At 39.8% G+C, this 25413-nt stretch overlaps 1 non-coding gene across 1 annotated transcript; it reads left to right on the plus strand.

Moving 5' to 3' along the window:
- Positions 1–23013: 23013 nt before the first annotated feature.
- On the plus strand, positions 23014–23120 carry LOC141715343 (small nucleolar RNA R71). Its single transcript, XR_012572109.1, has one exon. It is a non-coding gene; the product is annotated as a small nucleolar RNA R71 (small nucleolar RNA).
- The last annotated feature ends 2293 nt before the right edge of the window (positions 23121–25413 follow it).

A 25413-nucleotide genomic window follows, 5' to 3' on the forward strand; every position in this document is an offset into this window, starting at 1 on the left:
AGTTTGAATTTGAAATAGTTGGGATTTGAACGGTTTGTAATATATTAGTGTGTTTGGCTTGTGTGCATACTTTAACCTGTTGTGGTCCGTGGTGGTTGGTAAGTAGGGTCATTGCATATATTATTATTATCTTCATTATTGTTATAAGCAGGTTATAATTAAGGTGTGTGTGTGTACCCCAAACTTCTGACCCGGGTTTGGAGGGCGCCACAATCTTCACTTCCTACTGCTAGCCCCTTGCCCTTGTTCTCACAAACTCTTGAAGTTTATTCAACAACTTCCATCTTCACTTCCTTCTCCTTTTCCAACTCAGCAACTAGTGCAATGGATCCTCCTTTCTTCTTTCCTCTCTCCATCCTTTCATCCTGCTCTATTTCAAGCTCATAGGTTTTCAGGATGCCATACAGTCTCTCCAAAGTAAACTCCTTATGATCCTGTGAGTTTCTTAATGAGACTGTCATTGGTTTCCATTCCTTTGAAAGAGATCTAAGGAATTTCATATTGGAGTCTTTTGTCAGATAGACTCTTCCATACAACTTTAGAGCATTTAGTAGTTTTTGAAACCTACTAAAAATGTCAGTGAGAGACTCACTTTCTTTATTGTGAAAATGCTCATATTGCTGAATCAAGAGCTGCATCTTGTTTTCTCTAACTTGCTCAGTGCCATCACAGATTATCTGTATTGTATCCCAAACATCCTTGGCAGTTTTGCAGTTGATTATGTTGTCAAACATATCTCCATCAACTCCATTAAACAGGATGTTCATGGCCTTTTTATCCTTCCTGACTTGTTCAATATCAGGATCAGACCATTCATGCCTTGGCTTGGGGACTGATGTCTCATTTCCTGTTGCTGCTCTCATTGGAACATGAGGGCCTCTTTCTACGCACTCAACATAGGCCTCATCTTGAGAAAGCAAATGAAGATGCATCTTTACCTTCCAATGATGGTAATTATCTTTATCCAGAAAAGGGATCTTGACTCCAACATCCTTATTGTTCATCTTGCTGTATTATTTTGATCTTTAAACTCTTTATAAGTTAAGAGCTTGCTTTGATACCAATTGTTAGTCCCTTAACAATATGACAAGAATTACAGAAGGGGGGTTGAATGGAATTCTTGAAACTTTTTCTTGAAATAAAATTTTCTAACTCAAATATAAATATAAGTGTATTGATTAGCACAATACGGAATAAAAACTTAAGTGAATCAAAAGCAAGAGTCTTTAAAAACGTTCTGGTGGATTTGAATGATTCCACCAGAGATATATATTATATATCGAGAGAACCCTGTGTGCAGAAATGCTCACAGCTGCTTACAATAATTGAACTTCTAAGACTACAGAGAAATGCTAAGAATCCTACTTACAAATGTTTCTCTACTTTCTTGCTTAGATCGATAGTGTCTTAGTTCCTGCTACTTGGTTTATATATCACCAAGATTACATAGTAATAAGACAAGATAATAAAGCAAAAACTATCTAGTCTATTACAATGCTACTCCATTACTCTATTCCAGCATCTTTGAATATCTTCATAATAGCATGGAAATGGAAATGCTTCTTTGTTCTCGAAAACCCAGTTAAATAGGCTACCACGTTCCATTTGCATCCACTCGACGCATGTGACTGTGTTGTCACTGTCAACTGATATTTGAATTCTTTATCCGTCGAGTTCATGATCATCCGTCGAGTTATTGATCATCCGTCGGGTTGTCTATTTGATCATCCGTCGGGTTGTCTATTTGATCATCCGTTGACTTCATTGTAGGTTATCCGTCGGGTAGCAAACTTGCACTTGACTTCATTTCATTTATGCAGGATTACAAGACATCATCTATGTACAATTAATCAACCAATTCTGCATCTAGTTAAAGTCAACATGACTTGAATACTACTTACAGAATCTACACAATGGTGAATGCAGAAATGTGCTACAGACTTATTATTACATAAGCTACTCACTCGATGGATAATAAGTCATCATCCGTCGGGACTATAATGAGTCATCCGTCGGGACTATAAATCTTATCCGACGAGTGCTACATTATTTCACTAAGTAAAATCTACTAAGGTGTTTTGTTCATGAAATCATCAAGTACACAATATATACACAACACGGCTTGTACTATCGCAATATTCTGAACATCTAGGTATTTTATAAATTTTGTTATTTCGCGAAAGATGACTTTTCTGGGCCCCATTGGGTGTTAAAAACCCCACAAAAATCACATTTTTATTTTTATAAAATTATAGGACTTTCATTTATACCATTTCTTTGTATTTTTGAATTATTCACAATTTTTAGTAATGTTTGGCATATATATTGTATATATTAAATATTTAAAAATTTATAATTAATACTCAAAAATTATAAAATTAGGGGCCAATTAATTTTAATAGATGTATAATTAGGGCCTTAATTTTAATTAGGAGTATTATTTTACCTACTATAAATAGCCTAATTTTTATTTAATTATTTATAATTAATAATTAAAAATCAGAAAAATCAGAAAATTCTCTGAATTTCAGGTCAGGATTTTTGGGTCGGGTTGAACAATCAAGCCGTGATTTTGAGTTGATTTATGCATCAAATCGATCGATGTAAGTATCAAAATTCATCCTCTTGATCTGTTCTTTCGATTTCTGGTATCAATTTCAAGTTTTGATGTGTTATTTTTCAATTATAATTTATATGGTTTATACCCGAATTAGGACTTTTTGATTCCAGGGTTATTAGGATGATTTGATGATTAATATAGCTTCCTTGTGATGTTTACAGTCGATTCATGGTATTTAATTGAACAAACGATTACTTGAACTATTAATTCGATATCTAGGATTATGCTAATTTTTCAATTAATCGTTTTTGATTATAGAAGAAGCTGATGTTATTAAGAGGTTAGGGGTTTGATTATAGGTCTTTCAGGCTTTATTTTAAGCTATTAATCTCGAGCTTTCATGTAGGATTTTGTGGTTTCGAAGTTTGGCCGAAATTGGAGTCGGTTTGATCGGAGGTCAAGATTCCAGGATGATTCTGCTGATTAAATGGTTGATTGAAGTTGATGAGTTGGTTTGTGATCGATTTCAGTTGAAAAACTGACCAAACCATGTCTGGTTTGGCCTAAAAAGGTGGCCGGAAAGTTTTTTCGGTGGCCGGATTGTCGCTGGATTCTAGGTTCTTGGGGACCCGAATCTGTTCTTGGTGACCCGGTTTTTGACCCAATTTTGACCCGCCTTTGATCCATTTTGTCAGAAGATTCAATTCTGACAGATGTTTTTGGCAATTTTATTTTTTTATATTTTTATTTTATTAATTATAAAATCAATTTTATTTAATTAATTAATTAATTATTTTATTTATTTATATAATAAATAATTCTAAAATATTTTTTAAAAATCAGTATTAATTATTTCTTTAATTAATTATTTATTATTATTTAATTATTTAAAAATTATTAAATATTTTGATAATTAATCAAATTATTTTCAACAAATCATGATAAATTCATTGTAATTCCAAATATTATGGAAAACTCATTTTTTAATTTTAATTTTTCCCAAATAATTATTTAAAAATATTAGGGTCCAATAATTAGGAATAATTATTTATATAGAATAATAAATTGATTTATCAGTATTTATTGAATAATAATTGAACTGTTTATCCGATTTGAGCAAAATAAAAGCCCTTCGACTCAGAAAAATGATTTGTTTTTATTAAAAATAGATTTAAATCCTAATTTCTTTTATAAGCGAGTCGACCTTCGATATTTATTTACTTATAAGCCTTATTACATATAGAGACGAGTCCAATAAATCCCGAAAAATAGGAAACGAGCCATATATTGTTCAGTTAAGTGAATAGCGATTCGATTTCAATTCTAAAAATCATTTTAAACCTAGAATGACTATGTGACTTATATGTTATGTAAATTTTGTGGTTAATTGAGTCCTAATTGTTGTAAATTATTATATGAATTAATAATACGCTTACGGGTAGACGATAAGGGTTATGTGAAGTCGGTTTGAGACGCGATTGAAATGCGAGATGACAAAATAAGTCTATTTCTTTGATAGAAGCGAAGCCAACAAGGAAACACGAGCCGTTGATAGAGGAAGGTGATACAGTTGTGGTAAATCGCATGTGTTATGGATAAAAAACCAAGGTTATTACTTGCTGTATTTAATACTAAGATTCGGGAGCTCAAGGCCTTTAATGGCTGCTCTCGTGTTTCGTGACTCAATCTGCCTTTACGAGATGCCTACGTATCTCTGTGAATTAGAGAATCAAGCCAAAAAACGTAGTTCTGATTGGTGGGGGTGAAGACCCCTTATATAGATGTTGGGAGTCCTTGAATTGGACTTGGTATAGGAGACTTGGTGGGCAAGTCTCATAATTAGAATGGACTTTGGAGTCCTAGGTAGTAGGAAACTGATTCCTTATCTTTTTAGGTCCCCTTGAGGCTAATCTCCAAGGATTTATATCCTTATCGGGACTCTTTTCAACATCTGATTTGTCCCTTATTAATTAATTACGAAATTAATTAATAATCAGGGCTTTTGGGCCTTTTTTATTCCATCAGGCCTGATCTGGTCCATCAGGCTTAACCTTTCTGGTCTGAGTATCATATATCTTTTTATTGGGCCTAGCAGCCCATAGTTTGTACAATTAATGCAGTATTTAATTATACAATCATAATTTATTTATCCCTATCATTTGCCCCCCAACTTTTGGGAAACATTGATTAGGTTTCGCAGAAGTTAAGTCTATTTGTTCCCTTACAGGGTTTCGTTTTTCCGTAAAGTGTGGAGCGACCTACACATTTACAACGGATTTTTCCTTTTATTCAGGAATTATCTTAATTTCCAGGAATTTTTCCCTTATTTCCGGGATTTTTCCCTTATTTTCTGGATTTCCCCCTAATTTTCTGGAATTTTTCCCTAATTTTCTGGGATTTTCCCTAATTTTCTGGGATTTTTCCCTAATTTTCTGGAATTTTCTGGGATTTTTCTTTATTTTACAGAAATTTTCCCTTAATTTCTTGGATTTTTCCTTAATTTACAGGAATTTTCCCTTAATTTCGGGGATTTTTCCCTAATCTACAGGAATTTTCCCTTAATTTATGGGATTTTTTCCTTAATTTACAGGAATTTTCCCTTAATTTCAGGTATTTTTTCCTTAATTTACAAAAAATTCCCTTAATTTCAGGGATTTTTCCCTAATTTACAGGAATTTTCCCTTAATTTCTGGGATTTTTTCCTTAATTTACAGGAATTTTCCCTTAATTTCGGGGATTTTTCCTTAATCTACAGGAATTTTCCCTTAATTTCTGGGATTTTTTCCTTAATTTATAGGAATTTTCCCTTAATTTCTGGGATTTTTTCCTTAATTTACAGGAATTTTCCCTTAATTTCTGGGATTTTTTCCTTAATTTACAGGAATTTTCCATCAATTTCGGGGATTTTTCCCTAATTTACAGGAATTTTCCCTTAGTTTTTGGGATTTTTTCCTTAATTTACAGGAATTTTCCCTTCATTTCTGGGATTTTTTCCTTAATTTACTGGTACTCACAGGTATTTTTCCCTAATTTTTCAAGAATATTAAAAATAATTATTGAAAATTATTTTTTAATTTTCCTGATTTTCTGGGAATTTTTGCTTTATTTTTCCCTATTTTTTGGAATTTTTCAGCAATTTTTTTAATTTTAGCCCATTTTCTGATTAATTAAATAATCAGAAAATTGGTTTTTATTGCATAATGCATCCTAGGCGTTGTTGATCCCCTCCTAGGAGACGTCCTTCCAACAGCACCTAGGAATATTGTCTCCTGGGCGTTGTTGGAGGATCCATACTTCCTAGGCGTTGTTGACCCCCGCCTAGGAGACGTCCTTCCAATAGCGCCTAGGAATATTGTCTCCTGGGCGTTGTTGGAGGTTTCATACTTCCTAGGCGTTGTTGACCCCCGCCTAGGAGACGTCCTTCCAACAGTGCCTAGGAATATTGTCTCCTGGGCGTTGTTGGAGGTTCCATACTTCCTAGGCGTTGTTGACCCCCGCCTAGGAGACGTCCTTCCAACAGCACCTAGGAATATTGTCTCCTGGGCGTTGTTGGAGGTTCCATACTTCCTAGGCGTTGTTGACCCCCGCCTAGGAGACGTCCTTCCAACAGTGCCTAGGAATATTGTCTCCTGGGCGTTGTTGGAGGTTCCATACTTCCTAGGCGTTGTTGACCCCCGCCTAGGAGACGTCCTTCCAACAGCACCTAGGAATATTGTCTCCTGGGCGTTGTTGGAGGTTCCATACTTCCTAGGCGTTGTTGACCCCCGCCTAGGAGACGTCCTTCCAACAGTGCCTAGGAATATTGTCTCCTGGGCGTTGTTGGAGGTTCCATACTTCCTAGGCATTGTTGACCCCCCGCCTAGGAGACATCTTTTGAACAACGCCTAGGAACTATGCTTCCTAGGCGTGGTTTTAGCCTCCTTAATCTTCACTAGTCTTTTTCTCCGTAAGACGATTCCCGGTCTTTTCCACCAGCGTTTTTTTTTTGATTTATTTATTTATTTAATTGTTTTCTCTTTTTTTTTTTTTTTATCACCTCCTTTTTTTTTCTAAAATTATGAACTCTTGTCATAATTTATTGTGTCAACGGACATACTTAATTTTTGTGCAATCGTGCATAATATAACTAATTGGATAGAAAAAAAATTATTTTCTATTATTTCCAATTAATTCTATTTTTTAAATTCCTTAATTTTTAAGGAATTTATATATCAAATTACGAATTTACTCGTAATTTTTGTTGTCATCAGACATTAATTTATGCATTCGTGCATTAAAAAATATTCTCTATTCTGAGAATTTTGTCTTCCTTTTTCTAATAATCTAATAATTATTTCCTCCCTTTTTTCTTTTAATAAGAAAAGGGTACCTTCATTCGACCATATATTCTAGGCGTGGGTTACCCCGCCTAGGAGACGGTATTGTAACGTCGGTTAGGAATGGTGCTTCCTGGGCGTTGTTGGGGTTCAAGCCTAACAATCCTCGTATTTTACCCATATCCATGTTATCAACTCATAATCTGAGTTTGTACGTATCGAGGCTTTAAGGTCTTCTGATGAGTGACCTCGCGGCCTTGCATGGCTTTATATGCCTGTTATGGCTCTTTATTTTACTTTTATCTTTTTCGGTCCTTTATGGACTTTGAACATTTTCAGTGTGCCTCCTAATTGTCCTTCGGGACTCTTTTTGTGATCTTTCGGGATCTTCTATCTTTATGCAATTATCTTTTATTTTCGGCGATTTGTCTTTATTGAATAGAAATTTGTTTCATCGACCTTATTTCTACCTGTTAGATGCATTCACGCTATGGGGCTTTGTATATTGCAAGCCCAAAAAGGTCGAGGCATCTTTGGGGCTAAAAGCCTTCTTTTTGCACGTATCAAACTTTTACTTATGTCACTTGAACTCTTCAGGTACAAGATATTCTGGTATATAATCGTTACCCGAGTTTAATTTAACTTCAATTGAATGATTGCAACACCAACGAGCCTCTAATCGGACAAAACTTGGGCTCTTCAGGCCTTTAGCAACTTTTATTTTCATTTCTTTGCGTACTATTTTAGTACTCGGCACATATTCTGTGCTTGCCACATATTTACTTTTTTATCATACACAATAATCCTTCAAGTTTATGACATAGCAAGGCTTTGGCATTTTCTCACCATTCATGGTTTTCGACTTGTTGGATTTTTGTCCTAGAACGCACTTGAATCAAAATGGCCCTTCACGATTAGGGGCTAGCTTTCCTTTTCTTTAACTCTGGATGCCCCAACCTTTCCCTAAGACTAAGTCTCCTTCTTGAAAGCAATTTTCTTTAACCGTTCTACTGTAGTAAATGGAGGCTCTTCACTGAGGGGCTTTAGCTTCATCCATGACCTCATAAATTAGGTCGAGGGCTAGCCTCATGCCTTCTTTGTTAGTCTCTGGCTTGCAAGCTTCAACTTTTGGTTATACATATGTAATTTCCAGCAGCACCACTACCTTAGCTCCATAAGCCAGCATGACTGAGGTTGTTTCGGTTGTGAACTTGAAGGTAGTTTGGTAAGCCCATAAAATAGGCAACAATTCGTCCACCAACGTGTTCCTCGAGGGTTCGACCCTTAATAAGTTCGACCTATATGTAGTAAATCTTCAGATTTTGAGCATGCCAAGCCCGAGGTACTTCTTCTCCATCCATGGTTTCCAGCTTGTAATATCCTCTTCCTTGAATACTCTTAATCTTGTATGGTCCTTCCCAATCCGGGGCGAGCTTTCCTTTCTTCCCTATACCAGGAAACCTTCCTTAGGACCAAATCTCCTTGATTGAAGAATCTCTCTTTTACCCTTAGGTTGTAGTAGAACGAAGCCTTTTTCTGATATTCTACTATCTTTGCATGCGCTTTATCTCGCACTTCATCAATTAGATCCAGGGCTAACCTCTGCCCTTCCTCATTTTCTTTTTCATCAAAAGCCTGAATCCTTGGAGAGGAATGTGATATCTCCACGGGAACTACTGCTTCTACCCCATATGCCAACATGAAAGGAGTTGCATCTGTCGTGACTCTACAGGTAGTCCTATAGGCCCATAATATGGGAAGTATCTCATCCATCCAATTATTTCTTGACTTTTCGATCCTCTTCTTTAGTCCATCCAGGATTATCCGATTTGCTACCTCCGCTTGCCCATTGGCTTGCGGGTGAGCCACAGAGGTGAACCGTAACTCAATTTCATTTTCTTCGCAATACTTCTTGAATTCCTCATTGTTGAATTGTGTTCCATTGTCAGTGACGAGGATACGGGGAATTCCATATCGGCACATAATGTTTTCCCACAGGAATTGTGCAACCTGCTTAGTTGTGATTTTGGCCAAGGGTTTGGCTTCGATCCACTTGGTGAAATAATCAATGGCTACAATCAGAAATTTCCTTTGTGCCGTGGCCATAGGAAAAGGCCCTAGAATATCCATCCCCCACATGGCAAAGGGAATAGGCGAGTTGATAGAGGTCAGCATCTCGGGGGGTTGTCTAACAACTGGTGCATGCTTCTGACAGCGATCACACTTCTTCACATATTCTTTGGCATCAGCCATCATTTCTGGCCAATAGAAGCCTAAACGAGTTATCTTATGAGCCAAGGCCCTGCCCCCCAAGTGTTGTCCACAAATACCTTCATGCACTTCTTCAAGAGCCAAGCGTGCCTCATCGGGCCTGAGACACCTCAAGTAGGGAACCACGAAAGATCTTTTGTAAAGAATCCCATCTATCAAAGAGTACCCTAGTGCCCGAACAGTTAACTTCCGTGCTTCAGTTGCATCACTTGGCAACCAACCGGTCTGAATGTGAGCCTTGATGGGATCAATCCATGACGTCCCCAAGCCTATGGGAGCCACCAGCTTAACATCTATGCTTCGTGTCTTCAAAACACGGAAGTACACACTTCCTGAACTTTCTTCAATCTCAGACGAAGCGAACTTTGATAGCGCATCTGCCTTAACATTTTCTTCCCTTGGAATGTGTTCAACATGGCACTCATTAAATTGGGTCATCACAGCCCTTACTAGGCGGACATACTTAGCCATCGTATCATCCCTTGCCTCGAATTCTCCCTTTACCTGGGATATGATCAGCTTCGAGTCTCCACGGACCTTTAAGTTTTTGACTCTAAGTGTCCCAGCTAGACCAAGGCCAGCTATTAGGGCTTCATACTCTGCCTCATTGTTTGTGGTTGGGAAGTCTAGCTTCATGGCATACTCAATTAAGAATCCATCAGGGCTTTGCAAAACCAACCCTGCTCCACTGGAATTTGTTTTTGATGCTCCATCAAAATAGAGAACCCAATATTCTTTCTCCTTGTCCCCATTGTCGACTCCCTTGTCTTGAGGTATGGTATCTTCCTGCCCCCCGACTTCTTGGTTGGGTATGGTACATTCCACCAGGAAGTCAGCTAGTGCCTGGGCTTTTATGGTCGTGCGTGGCTTATACTTGAGATCGAACTCTCCCAACTCTATTGCCCACTTAATCAGTCTCCCACTTGCCTTGGGACTGTGAATGATATTTCTCAGTGGCTGATTTGTTAGCACTTCAATTTGGTGAGCTTGAAAATAAGGACGCAGCTTTCTTGAAGCCATTACCAAGGCTAAAGCGAATTTCTCAATGGCTGAATAATTCAACTCAGCACCATGCAAAATTTTGCTGACATAGTATACGGGTTTCTGGACTTTCAGTTCCTCCTTAACCAACGCGGCGCTCAAGGCGCTCTCTGAAACAGCCAAGTACAAGAATAAAACTTCATTCAGAACTGGCTTGGCCAACAACGGGGCCTGGCCCATATACTTCTTTAACTCTTCAAATGCCTTCTGATTTTCTTCACTCCATACAAAGTCTTTGATGTTCTTTAGTGACTTAAAAAATGACAAGCACTTGTCTCCTGACTTGGAGATGAATCGTCCTAACGCAGCAACCCTTCCTGTGAGCTTCTGAACATCCTTGACAGTTTTGGGGGGTTCCATGTCCAGGATTGCCTTTATTTTATCGGGATTTGCCTCAATTCCCCTCTTCGAGACCATCAATCCCAAGAATTTTCCAGATCCTACTCCAAAAGCACACTTCGTCGGATTCAACATCATCTTGTGGTACCTCAGGACCTCAAAAGCTTCCCTTAAATGGGCTATATGATCAGTCTTTACTAGACTCTTGACTAACATGTCATCAACATAGACTTCCATAGTCTTACCAATAAGATCCTTAAAAATTCTATTTACCAACCTTTGATAGGTGGCTCCTGCATTCTTGAGACCAAACGCCACAACAAGATAACAATAAACACCAAAGTCAGTGATAAATGATACCTTTGGAATGTCATCCTTATGCATTTTGATCTGGTTGTATCCGCTAAACCCATCCATGAAACTCAGCATCTCATGTCCAGCGGTGGCATCAATCAAAGTATCAATTCTAGGCAGCGGAAAACAGTCTTTGGGGCATGCATCATTCAGATCGGTGAAGTCTATACACATCCTCCACTTTCCATTAGCCTTCTTCACCATTACAGGGTTTGCTAACCACTCCGGAAATTGAATCTCCTCAATGAATCCAGCCTCTAAGAGCTTTTCCACTTCCTGTTTTATAGCCTCTTGTCTTTCCGGGGCAAAATTTCTTTTCTTTTGTTTCACTGTCTTCCAGCTTGGATCCACGTTTAGCTTGTGAGTAATTAACTCCGGGTCTATGCCTGGCATATCAGCTGCTGACCATGCAAACACATCACTATTTTCTTGCAAAAATTTCACTAACTTCCCTCTAAGGGGCTCCTCTAATGTGGCTCCAATGAAAGTCATCCTCTCAGGATTCTTGGGGTCTAAAGGAACCGAAACCAATTCTTCTGCTGGCCTTCCTCTATTCTCATCATTTTCTCGAACATCCATATCTTCAATAGGAAGAACCTGCCCCCCGACTCCATCTGCCCTCAAAGAGGCCACATAACAGCTTCTAGCCATTTTTTGATCTCCTCTCTCTTCTCCAATCCCGTTTCGGGTGGGAGACTTCATGACTGAATGGTAGGAAGAGGGGACTGCCTTGAAGGCATGTATCCCTGTTCTCCCCATGATAGCATTATAAGTTGAACTAGCCTTTACCACCACGAAATCCAGCATCTGCGTTGCTTGCCTTGGCTCCGTACCTATGGTGGTTGGCAATTTGATTATCCCTTCCACAGGACATTCTACTTCAGCAAATCCATATATCGGCATGTCGGTTGGTGTCAACTGGGAGTCGTTATACCCCATCCTTAGAAAGGTGTCGGGGAGCAAGATATCCACAGAAGCACCATTATCCACAAGGACCCTCTTAACCGGGCTATTTCCTATTATCGGTGTTATGACGAGCGGGTCGTCATGGGGAAACTTCACGCCCTCTAGGTCGGAATCATCAAAAGCCAATGTTACTTCCGTCCTGGCCCTCTTCGGGGCTTCGCCAACAATATGCATAACCTCCCTGGTGTATGCCTTTCTGGAATTTTTGGACAATCCAGCAGCAGTTGGACCTCCAAAGATCGTGTTTATCACAGGTCCTCGAGGGCGTCGTGGTCCTCCAAAAATTGCATTTATAACCGGCCCTCTAGGTTGGGGATTCCGCCCCTGATCGTCTTGGTCCCTCCTACGATCTTCAAAGTTCTTCCTTCCATTATTATTTCTGTCCCCTCCATCTCCAGTATACTTGTTCAACCTTCCTTTTCGAATCAAAAACTCAATTTCATCTTTCAATTGCCTACACTCATCGGTGTCATGGCCAACATCCTTGTGAAACCTGCAATACTTGCTCTTATCTAGCTTGGCGGGATCAGCCTTCAAGGGCTTAGGTCAGCGAATATCTCTATCTTTCTCAATCTCCATCAAAATCTGACTTCTAGGAGCACTCAGCTTAGCGTATTCAGTGAACTTTTGCCCAGGTCCTCCCTTCTTGGGGGTTGAATCAAGGTTTTGTTCAGTTCTAGGATACTTATCCTTAGCAATATACTCCAAATCAGTTTTTCGTTTCTTGCCTCCAGTGGGCTCATTACTTACTACGGTCTTCCTCATACTTTCTTCAACCTTGATATACTTCCCTGCCCTCTCTTGGAGCTGCAACATGCTCTCAGGGGGTCGTTTGGCCAAAGACATCTTGAAAAACTCATCCCTAGTTCCTTGTTGCAGTGCTATCATGGCTACCTTATCATCAAGGTCTGGGACTTTTAAAGCCTCCTTTGTAAAATGATTTAGGTAATCTCTTAAGGATTCTTTAGCTCCCTGCACAAGACTCATAAGAGATGCTGAACTTTTCTCATGGACTCTTCCACTGATGAATTGCTTAATAAAAGCCTGACTTAATTCTCTGAATGATCCAATAGAATTTGGGGGTAGGCGACTGTACCATCTTTGAGCCATACCCGACAGGGTTTGAGGGAAGGCCCGACATTTTATAGCATCATTCACGGGTTGCAGCAGCAGTGCATTAGAGAATGTCCTAACATGATTAGCGGGGTCTCCCGTGCCATCATAGGCTTTGATAGTGGGTATCTTGAATTTCCTTGAGATATGGGCATTCATTATCTCTTCCGTGAAGGGTGGAGTTGGATCAGTTCTTGGGACAGCAGCCCTTCTTCTTACCGGACCATCCAGGTCTATGATAGGAGGAGGATTTCTCCCCCTAGGAAGTACGTGGGGTCTGGTGGCTTGGTGAGCCTCCAAATCACGCCTCAGCCTTTGGATTTCAGCCTCATGAGCCCTGATCTTTTCCTGCACTTCTTGGGGATTCGCCCCTGGGGTGCTTTGGGGGCGTTGCCTTCCATCGGCCATTGGCTCTTTTCCAGGACGCCTCCTTCTCGGGGCCACTTCATCATCCGAAGATTCGGAGTCTCTCTCAGTGTATGGACCATAAAATTCCCGATCCTCAGGGATAGGATCCAAACCTCGTATATAGGGGGGCGACCGCCCTCGTGCTTCGCTTCGCCCAGCATATCCACTTCCTCCAACCTCAGGGTGAAGGGGCATCCCATAAGGGGGGTTAGTAGTAACAATAGTTGAATATTCATACCCGACGGGTCGAGAATTCACAGGTATATGTATTTGTTGAACTTGAGGATTCGTACCTTGAATAGTCGGGGGAGTTGTCCCTTGTGGCTGAGGATGAGTTGCCCCTGTCTGGGCTTCCCCCTGAGTAGATGCATAAGTTGAATGGGGAGGAACCTCCAAGGTTGATGAAATCACCTGGGTTGTCCCTGATGGTGTTCCCTCCTCCAGAGTGCTGGTTGTTCTCCGTGTTCTCGCCATGGTTGTTGTTCCGTTTTTCCCACAGACGGCGCCAAATGTTATGGATAAAAAACCAAGGTTATTACTTGCTGTATTTAATACTAAGATTCGGGAGCTCAAGGCCTTTAATGGCTGCTCTCGTGTTTCGTGACTCAATCTGCCTTTACGAGATGCCTACGTATCTCTGTGAATTAGAGAATCAAGCCAAAAAACGTAGTTCTGATTGGTGGGGGTGAGACCCCTTATATAGATGTTGGGAGTCCTTGAATTGGACTTGGTATAGGAGACTTGGTGGGCAAGTCTCATAATTAGAATGGACTTTGGAGTCCTAGGTAGTAGGAAACTGATTACTTATCTTTTTAGGTCCCCTTGAGGCTAATCTCCAAGGATTTATATCCTTATCGGGACTCTTTTCAACATCTGATTTGTCCCTTATTAATTAATTACGAAATTAATTAATAATCAGGGCTTTTGGGCCTTTTTTATTCCATCAGGCCTGATCTGGTCCATCAGGCTTAACCTTTCTGGTCTGAGTATCATATATCTTTTTATTGGGCCTAGCAGCCCATAGTTGTACAATTAATGCAGTATTTAATTATACAATCATAATTTATTTATCCCTATCAGCATGAAAGGTGTTAGTCACTAAACACGCGCTAATATTACACGCAAGTATACGAGTTCGCAAGTAGTATAGAATCTTTTCTAGTTCGTTCCCACAGAGACTGTATTGGTTAACTATCTAAATTACGCACCTAAGCAACAATGTATGGTTATTATTCAATGCTAAGACTATAACAAAGTGAGGATGTTTATAACTAGGAATTATGCTAACAATTATAACTAAGAGAATAAAGTAGACTGAGTTAATAAATATGACAAACATAGGATTCTAACTTCATTAAATACTTCATTCAATAGCCTTATTATTCTCAACCTTAGCATGCAATGGTGATGACACTAATCAAACAACATGAAACTTATAAACGCCAACTTTCATTGCACGAGTACCATTCTACCAGACATCCACAAAAGAGATAGAAGCTGAATAGGCACCAATTATATTGAGACCCTATATGTCTATAGAATTTGACAACATAACGGTTTAAGCACAAGTTATCTATCTTGATTACATAGGGCAAGTTAGATGGGTAAAATTACCTACGAATCATGCATAACAATACATGAACCTATGCTAGCATGGCAAGTTCTAAATCCTTAAATTCACTTTCGCTTCATTAAGAATTAACACGCTATCTCATAAGTTCGCGACACTCATAAGACGAATAAGCACAACCATAACTAGGATATCATACAATCACCACATACTAAGGCATTAAATAATTTAACTAAAGAAATCCATAAATAAATCCGCTAGAACCCCACGATAATGATTAGCCCATAATCGAACTCATCGCCAACGTGGGTTCCAATGAAAACATGATATAGCAAACGTAGTCTTTATAAGAATAAATAAAACCAAGTACACACAAGAATATAGGTTCAAACAAACAAGAAACAAGCATCCAAATTATAACTCAAAACAAAGATTCACAAAAATAAACTAGATCGTCTTCGCCTTTGTTGAATTTGGCCAAAAAGATCTCTTGTCGTCTTCACCTCCCTTGATGTCTTCAAAACTCTGAATCTCTGAATTTATTCTATTGATAAATGACCTAAGTTATGTTTATATAGCAGTCCAAGCACCCCAGGAGTCCAGAATTTGAATTGTAAAAGAATCAGGATTTTTAATTCCCGACCCAGCGTGGTCGCGCACTTCACTAGCGCGGGCGCGCTGACTTTTTGTTCCCTGGCGCGGCCGCGCGCAACATTAGCGCGGGCGCGCCGACCTTCTGCCAAAAAACTATATTTTCATTTCTTTATTCCTTGCAGCTTCGAGCCAGTCTTTCAAGCTTTTATTCCAACACATCCTAAACACCATATTAGCATCAAAACAATGCTAATTCACCTGATTCACATAGTAATGCATGAATTACAAAAACACTTGAAAACATGTTAAAACACAAATAACTCGAATACAAATACACCAACTCAAAGCTTATTAGAGCATAAATAAGTGTCATATATGCCACTTAACACACCCCCAAACTTGAATCGATGCTTCTCCTCAAGCATAGACAGACTCAAAGAACAAGAAATAAAAATGCATGAATACAACTAATATGAATGCAATGGTCCCCAAAGAAGAACTAAACCAATAAACTAGAAACACCTTAGCAAATGCAATTATTCGCATAAAGATCCATCAAATCTCATAAATCAATCTACACACCAGAGATGTGCGTGTGTGCAAATGCTTACAGATATACTATTACAACTAGATCGATAACCATAACTCACCACTCATCAAGACAATCACAGGTTTATAAACAGAATAAAAGCTAGACTCAAAATAATTTATAACACTTCAATTCTTATATCGGAGTTAATCATGGATTCATGCTTTTATTCAAACAAAACAGAACATATATGCTTATTTGATCGTGCAATGATTGAGGTCTACAAAAGACTTATACAATAGTACCCATGTAGTGAGCGTTAGGTTAGCGGATCCCAGACTATAAAAGCCTTAGGTCACTAGGCATAAAGTACCCTAAGAACTTAATAACTCGAGTACTAAGCCCACTCATTATCAATTATACATAACACTTATTCTCTTTTTTTTCTTTTTTTTTCTTTCTTTTTTTTAACAATTTCTGAATGAGTGTGTTTCGCTCCATCTCATTCAACCCTAGACTACTCATAAAAATATGAGTCGGCTACTAGCCATTTGACACCTAGCCACACAACTAGCATTAAAATCTAATTTCCTCCAATTTTTAAATATCCATGTCTTTTATTATTAAGAGAATACCCTACATTCTAAATATAAACAAACGATTAAATCTCGACAAAACTAATAAATCATGACTATGATCTAGCACGGTAGCAACCTATAAGACTTAGTGAAATACAAATATCTCTAGCATGCAAATCAATCCAATAAGACTCAACATCACTAAATACGACATCACTACACTAGCATCAATATCACCAATAAATTGGAAAAATTATCTAAGGGAATCATAATATAATGTAAATGCATGAAACCACATGAACAAATCATCATAAAAACTACCAAAAATAAAAAAAACTACATGACAAAATATATGCAACTATATGAAATAAAACTATCATGAACATGCAAACTATATGAGACTCACACAAACATATTCCTTCAACTATTACCCCCAAAATTAAAATATTCACTGTCCTCAGTGAAGGTAATAGTAAGGAATCAGGCATACCTACTCAGAATCAGAATCATCACCCTCAACGGGTGGAGTGTCAGGTGTGTCCGGAGGTGGATACACGGAATCCTCATGAAAGACTGGCCACTGGATGTCAACTCCTGTAGCTCTAAATACAGTCCCAAGTGCCTGGGTGAGATCGCGTGCAAACCGACTGTGGATGTCGTGCATCGCATCTATCCTCCTCGTAAGACGGCCTATACTGCGTTGAACTCAAACCAACTCCCATATCTGCTCCTGCTGCTGCTGCTGTGATGGTCCCCCTTCATCTCCTAACCGAGATCTCCATGCAGTCATGCTCTCCTGACCAGCAGCTGGCATCCCACCAGGTAGGTGTTCAAAAGTATATCCAAGCCCCTTCAGATCGGGCATGCCTCCATCTCATTCCTGCATCATAGCCAAAGTAGTGCTATTGATCGGAACACTCGGAATCTGTAACTGCTCATGTGCGGGCCAATGCCCACCAACTGTCATACACAATTTCGTCACCAACAGACCGCTTACGGAATAGACCCCGTAGTGCTTCCCCTCAAAAACCTTAAAATACCCTGGTAGATAACCATCCCCAAATCAATGTAATCTCCCTGCAGAATGCCCCACAATAGCCGTACACACTCAACAGTAACCTCATGCACATGCGAAGATGGCTTGATATTAGCACATATAAAAGCATTACAGGCACGGGTAAACCTGTTCATTACCAGACGCCGGAAACGTAGAATACTCGACGGTTGTGGCTCTCTTGATCTTCCAGTGTGTGTCGGGCTGACACAGAGTAGCCACAATAAGATCCAGATCAAAGTCCTCAGGAGTCTTATCATTCCAGGTATCCTGCCCCACCTTCCTCACAGGCTACTCAATCACTGTCCTTATAGCCTCAGCACTATACTCAACAGTCCTCCCTCTCACCACCGTCAAAACCATTCTTCTCCTCCTTGGCGTTAGCGTAGAACTTCTGCACAACACTCATGGGCACAGCAGCGGAGCCTCACAAAAAGGTAACCCACCCATCTCGAGAATCATCTCCAACAACTTACCATCCTTCCCGGATGGCAGAAATCCTCTCTCCTTAGCAATAGGCTTCGCGAGAAGCCTCGTGTACTCCTCCTCAGCATCAGGAGTAAAAAACCTGGGCCTCACACCACCAGCAGATGATGAATCGGTGGCGCTGCTTCCAACTTGAGTTCTCTATCTTTTGGGTGCCATGGGGATTGAATAAAAGTGAGTAAAAGCTTAAGTGTTTAGAGAGAATATGTGTTTGAGAGTTTGTGAATTGGTGTAGAAGATGTATGTAAGTGTATGTATTTATAGGTGGAGGGGTGTGAATTCGATAAAGAATAGAAGTGGGATTGATTATAGGAATCGCGGGAATAGTGGGATTGATTGGGAAAGGGAATTATGGGATGTGGGTAGAGTAAAAATCGGGTTTAAAATTGATTTTGGAATTAAAATCCCGATTTCCTCTAATAAAACTGTTGTATTTTTTTTCAAACAGGGACCGACGCGGGCGCGAGCGGAAAGAGCGCGAGCGCGCGTAACTTCTGGAAAACCGGCGTGGGCGCGCGATTGAAACAACGCGGGTGCGCGTGGCTATTGGAAAAATGGCGCGGGTCGCGCGCTTGGTCAGTGCGGGCGCGCCCAGCTTCCGTAGTTGGCCCTGAATTTTTTTCTTTTCTACTGTTGTGATTTTTTTCCTTTCTTCGTGATTCCTCTATATAATAATGTACAACATACTTGGGTTGCCTCCCAAGAAGCGCTCTTTTACATCGCTAGCTCGATATAGAATCTCGAGATCAAGTGGACAATAATACGGCAACTAAACACCTCGCGGTTTGCCGTATCACCATAATAATGCTTCAACCTCTGACCATTTACCTTGAATGCTTGGCCCAGATCATTCTCAAAAATTTCCACCGCTCCATGTGGGAAACACAGTTGTGATTATGAAAGGACCTGACCATCTTGACTTCAACTTTCCAGGAAAAAGACGGACACGAGAGTTGAATAAACTGATGCTTGGCCCCATGAAGTCAATTCCCCAAACATCGAAGACCTCAACCTCGAGAAGCACATTAAGAGGCATCTCATCTCTCTTGGATATATTACCCACACGTTGACATCGATCACAATTTCAAAAAAAACTGATGAGCATCTTTAAACAATGTCGGCCAAAAGAAACCTGCTTGAAGAACATGAGCTGCTGTCTTTTCTCCACCATAATGTCCTCCATAAGCCGTGTGAGCGGCAATCTCGCAAAGTCCCCCCCCCGTTTCGCTATAAGGAATGCATCTCCTGATAATTTGGTCAGCTCCTTAGCAAAAAAGAAACGGCTCATCCCACATATACCACTTCACTTCATGTAGAAATTTCTTCCTTTGAGCATAAGATAAGTCGGGAGGCATGATGTTACGCACAAGGTAGTTCATAATATCTGCAAACCAAAACTCTTCTTCTTGCACTCCAAACAGCTGCTCATGCGGGAAAAGACTCATTTATCAATTTTTTTTCCAATGAAAGTAGCATTAGGATTCTCTATTCGCGAGAGATGATCAGCAACTTGATTTTTAGTTCCTTTTCTGTCCTTGATCTCTAGTTCAAATTCTGGAGCAAAAGAACCCATCGAATTAATATAGGCTTAGAGTCCTCTTCGAGACAAGATATCGAATGGCGGCGTGATCAGTGGACACTGTCACCTTAGTTCCAAGTAGATAAGATCAAAATTTCTCAAAAACCATAGACAATAGCTAAAAGCTCTTTCTTCATAGTATGTAATTCAGTTGAGCACTGTTGAGGGTCTTACTAGCATAGTAGCCCCATGAAAACTTTGTTCTTCCCTCTGCCCAAAACTGCTCCAACTGCATAATCAATTGCATCACACATCATCTCAAAAGGTTCATTCCAACGGGTGCAGTTCTGACCAGTGCCGTAATTAGATCTCTTCTTTAATGTCTCAAATACTGCAAGGCACTTGTCATGAAATTTAAAAGGAACATCTTTCTCTAGTAAACTGCACAATGGCTTTGAAATTTTCGAGAAGTCCTTGATGAAACGCCTGTAGAAACCCGCATGACCCGAGAAACTGTGAATTCCCTTGACAGAAATAGGTGGGGGAAGATTTCTCAATGACCCCCACCATGGCCTTATCCACCTCAAGTCCTTACTAGAAACCTTGTGCCCGAGATTTGCCTTGACGCCCCATAAAGTGACATTTCTCCCAATTGAGAACTAAATTGGTTTACAAAGCACCTCTTGAGAACATGTCCGAGATTTTGCAAGCATTCATTAAAATAATCGCCAAAGACTGAGAAGTCGTCCTATGAACCTTCCATATTTCTGGCCAATCATGTGAGAAAAGATGGCCATCATACATCGTTGAAATTGTGGTTGGTGCACCACACAAATTCGAAAGAAATCATCTAAAGACGAATGTACCGAATGGAGAAGTGAAGGTAGTTTTTCCTTCTTGATCTTCTGGAGCGGTACAAATTTGATTATAACCCGAATAACCATCCAGAAGACAATAGTACTCATGACCAGCCAACCTGTCAAGCATCTGATCAATGAAGGGTAAGGGAAAGTGATCCTATCTAGTGGCCTTGTCTAGCTTCCTGTAGTCCATACAGACTCTCCACCCCGTGATTGTTCTTGTAGGAATAAGCTCATTCTTCTTATTTGCTACCACAGTAATACCACATTTCTTTGGTACACATTGAACCGGGCTTACCCAATGAACTGTCAGAGATAGGATTAATGATCCCGGCATCTAGCCACTTCATATTTCCTTCTTTACTACTTCCTTTATGATTGGATTAAGTCTTCTTTGCTGCTCAATGGTAGGCTTAATACCTTCTTCTAGCAGAATTTATGCATGTAGTTAGAAGGGCTGATTTCCTTGATATCTACTATAGTCCATCCCATTGCCGATTTGAATTCTCTCAAAATTCTCAAAAGCTTTTCCCTCATCGCTACCTGAAAGGTCAGATGCAATAATAACAGGCAGAGTAATGCATCACCTAAAAAAACATACCTCAAATGTTCAGGTAAAAGCTTAAGCTCAGAGGTGGGAGGTTCCTCAATAAAAGGCTTGAGGCGTTTAGGAGCTTTGTTCAATTCCTCCATTCCAAGAGATTCAAAAGGCATATCAATCTTCCTTTTCCAGGGAGAAGCATTCAAATATGTAATTGCTCATCCCTTCATCATCCTCGCTTTCTGAATTTCCCAATAAGGCTTTTTCTAAGGCATCAGACCTTAGCAATTGATCAAGTTCCGATGTGACCACCGAATCGACCAACTCGACTTGTAAAACACTCCTCATTATCAGTAGGAAATTTCATAGCATTGAACATATTGAAAGTTACATCCTGATCAAACACTCGCATTATAAGATCCCCTTCTGCACATCAATCAAGGTTCGGCCAGTTGCCAAGAAAGGCCTTCCCAAGATTATGGGAATCTTCTTATACTCCTCGAAATCAAGAATGACGAAATCAGTAGGGAAGATGAGTTTATCCACCTTGACCAAGACATCCTCCACAATACCTCTCGGATATGTAATAGAACAGTCAGCCAATTGCAAGGTCATGTAAGTTGGTGTGGGATCAGGTAAGTCCAATTGATTGAAGATTGACAAAAGCATCAGATTGATGCTAGCTCTCAAGTCATATAAGCATTTGTCAAAAGACACTTTCCCAATAGTACATGGAATAGTAAAGCTTCCTGGATCCTTAAGCTTCGGAGGTAACTTCTGCTACAGAACACACTGCATTCCTCCGTGAGAGCGACAATCTCTAATCATCTAGCTTCATTTCCGAGAGAGAATACCTTTCATAAACGTTGCATAACTAGGGCATCTGCTCAAGAGCCTCAGCGAAAAGGTATGTTGATATGAAGTATCCTTGAACCCTCCAGAAACTTCTCGAATTGCTTGTCCAGCTTTTCTTCTGCACCTCTTAGGAAAAGGTGGTAGAGGATAGATCTGTTTCTTCTCCCATGTATTACCTCAGGCAGAGTGTGCTCAACAGTAGTCTTCCTTGGTTCCACTGCTTCATTCTGCTGCTCTACTTCTTTCGCAGCTCCAGCTTTTTCAGTCAACTCTTGAGTTTGTTCGGGATCAGCAACCTTTTCAGACCTCAAAGTGATTGTTTTTACCTGCTCCTTAGCTTCCTTCTTTCCTGGCACTTTAGTGTCACTAGGTAATGTACCAGGATGACGATTTAGCAAGGCATTGGCAATTTGCCCAATTTGATTTTCTAAGGTCTTGATAGAAACCGATTGGCTCTTTCACATAAGCTTCAACTCTTCTAATTCAGATTTTTCATTAGCTGGTTGCAGCTGGAGTTGTTGTTTTGGTGCATACTGCGGTTGCTGAAAACCAGGGGGTTGTACTGCTTAGCTGAATACTGATGATAAGGCTGTTGAACCGCATTCTGAGTATTTCTCCAACTGAAATTATGATGATTGTTGTTGTTTGGATGATAGGTGGCTGGCACAGGTTGTTGTGATCGCTGGAAGTTGCTCACGAACTGAGCTGATTCATTAGAAATTATGCACTGATCTATCTCATGGGCACCAGCACAAAGCTCACAGACACTAGCGATTTGAATAACTCCATAATTAGCCAAAGTGTCCACCTTCATTGTCAATTCCTTAAGTTGAGAAGCTCTAGCAGTTGCTGCATCCAACTCCAGAATTCCTGTAACTTTTTCTTGAGTCAGGTCTCTGGGAAGGATTCTGGTACTCAGTAGGCAGCCATCAGTTCAATAAGTTCATAAGCTTCATCGTATCTCTTAGCCACAAGGCTCCTCATGGTGCTGCATCAAGCATGGGCCTAGAAGTAGGACCTAATACATTGTAGAAATAGTTGATAATCATCCAATCAGGCATGCCATGGTGTGGGCACTTCCTTAGCATCTCCTTATATCGATTCCAAGCCTCACACAGAGATTCTCCAGTTTACTGCGCAAACTGGGTAAGAGCATTCCTGATTGCTGCAGTCTTCGCCATGGGAAAAAATTTAGTGAGAAACTTTTGGGAAAGATCTTCCCAAGTTGTGATAGACCTTGCCGGTAGAGAGTGTAACCAGCACCTAGCTTTGTCCCTCAAAGAGAATGGGAAGAGTCGCAGCTTGAGAGCATCTTCAGTCAGACCATTAAACTTGAAAGTGTCGCAGATCTCGATGAAATCTTTGATGTGCATGTTGGGGTCTTCGGTAGGAGAACCCCCAAACTAAACTGAGTTCTGTATCATCTGGATCGTGCTTAAATTGATCTCAAAAGTGTTAGCCACGATGGCTGGTCTAATGATGCTAGACTGAATGTCATTAATCTTAGGCTTAGAATAGTCCATCAAAGCCTTCAGATTCTCTACTTGATCACCCATAGCTACTACAATTGGCTCTTCAACTTTCTCTTCTTCCTCTACCTTCTTTTCTTCCTTAAAAACTTCCCGACGAACTACCACAAGTTCTTCCTCGGCTTTATCCAGTGTTCTCTTACGAGTACGTGAACGCGTATGCATACACCCTTGCTAGATCACCTGAAATAAAACAAGGAAACAAATAAGTAAAATGTCCGAGTCAATGAACTTTAACGACCACTGATGGAAAGCACATAAACTAGTAATTAACACTGAAGTCCCTAACAGCGGAGCCAAAAACTTGTTAGTCACTAAACACGCACTAATATTACATGCAAGTATACGAGTTCACAAGTAGTATAGAATCTTTTCTAGTTCATTCCCACAGAGACTGTATTGGTTAACTATCTAAATTATGCACCTTAACAACAATGTATGGTTATTATTCAATGCTAAGACTATAACAAAGTGAGGATGTTTATAACTAAGAATTACGCTAACAATTATAACTAAGAGAATAAAGTAAATATGTGCGTGTGTGCAAATGCTTACAGATATACTATTGCAACTAGATCGAAAACTATAACTCACCAGTCATCAAGACAATCACAGGTTTTAAACAAAATAAAAGCTAGTCTCAAAATAACTTATAATACTTCAATTCTTATATCGGAGTTAATCATGGATTCGTGCTTTTATTCAAATAAAACAGAACATATATGCTTATTTGATCATGTAATGAGTGAGGTCTATAAAAGACTTATACAATAGTACCCATTTAGTGAGCGTTAGGTTAGCGGATCCCAGACTATAAAAGCCTTAGGTCACTAGGCACAAAATACCCTAAGAACTTAATAACTCGAGTACTAAAGAGCCCACTCGTGATCAATTATACATAACACTTATTCTCTTTTTTTTTTTTCTTTTTTTAACAATATGACTACTCATAAAAATATTAGCCGGCTACTAGCCATTTGACACCTAGCCACACAACTAGCATTAAAATCTAATTTTCTCCAATTTTTAATATCCATGTCTTTTATTATTAAGAGAATACCCTACATTCTAAATATAAACAAGCGATTAAACCTCGACAAACCAACAAATCATGACTATGATCTAGCACGGTAGCAACCTATAAGACTTAGTGAAATACAAATGTCTCTAGCATGCAAATCAATCCAATAAGACTCAACATCACTAAATACGACATCACTACACTAGCATCAATATCACCAATAAATTGAAAAAATTATCTAAGGGAATCATAATATAATGCAAATGCATGAAACTACATGAACAAATCATCATAAAAACTACCAAAAAAAAAACTATATGACAAAATATATGCAACTATATGAAATAAAATATCATGAATATGCAAACTATATGAGACTCTCACAAACATATTCCTTTAATTACTACCCCCAAACTTAAAAATTCACTATCCTCAGTGAAGATAATAGTAAGGAATCAGGCATACCTACTCAGAATCAGAATCATCACCCTCAACGGGTGGAGTGTCAGGTGTGTCCGGAGATGGATACACGGAATCCTCACGAAAGACTGGCCACTGGATGTCAACTCTTGTATCTCTAAATGCAGTCCCAAGTGCCTGGGTGAGATCGCGTGCAAACCAACTGTGGATGTCGTGCATCACATCTATCCTCCTCGCAAGACGCCTATACAGCGTCGAACTCAAACTAGCTCCCATATCTGCTCCTGCTGCCTCCTCCTGTTGTTGCTGCTGTGATGGTCCCCCTTCATCTCCTAACTGAGATCTCCATGCAGTCATGCTCTCCTGACCAGTAGCTGGCATCTCACCCTGTAGGTGGTCAAAAGTATATCCAAGCCCCTTCAGATCGGGCATGCCTCCATCCCATTCCTGCATCGTAGCCAAAGTAGTGCTATCGATCGGAGCACTCGG

This window comes from Apium graveolens, chromosome 3 (genome assembly GCF_009905375.1).
Source record: "Apium graveolens cultivar Ventura chromosome 3, ASM990537v1, whole genome shotgun sequence".
In the NCBI taxonomy this organism is placed as follows: Eukaryota; Viridiplantae; Streptophyta; class Magnoliopsida; order Apiales; family Apiaceae; genus Apium; species Apium graveolens.